Below are 508 nucleotides of genomic sequence, written 5' to 3' on the forward strand. Positions count from 1 at the left end.
CCCTCCGCCGGATGCGGACCTCTCGGGATGCGTGTCCCGGAGAATGGGGCTCCGGGTCTGATCCTCCGCGCGCGGGGATGACTCGTGTCCCGCCAGCTACCAGAAGCGGGTCCGGTGACGCTCGCGGGACCGAGTGCTGCAGCGAGTGGTGCGGGGCTGCGTGATTTTCACGCACATACCCGCCTCCGGCTCCCGGCCTCGAATCCCCCAGAGCCCCACGAAGTGACCTTGTGAGCGTTAATCCATTTTCTTGTCAACAGCTTTAAGGGAAAGTGTTACAACCCCTGTTGTGCCGAGCGGTTGTCTGAACTTTCAATCCGGGGCGGTCCCGGGGCCCCAGAGCGGCGGAGGCTGATTTCTGTGTCCTTGCTTTGCGCTAAAGCCCCTTCCCCGTGCTGTCTCCTGCCTAGGTGTTGCGGGCGCTGGAAGCAGATGGGGACTCTCCCTTGGACGGCTTTGGGGGCTGTGCGTCCCGCAGCACCCCTGTCTTTCCTGCAGGACCGTGATC

The sequence above is a fragment of the Suricata suricatta genome, chromosome 12, assembly GCF_006229205.1.
Source record: "Suricata suricatta isolate VVHF042 chromosome 12, meerkat_22Aug2017_6uvM2_HiC, whole genome shotgun sequence".
Classification (NCBI taxonomy): Eukaryota; Metazoa; Chordata; class Mammalia; order Carnivora; family Herpestidae; genus Suricata; species Suricata suricatta.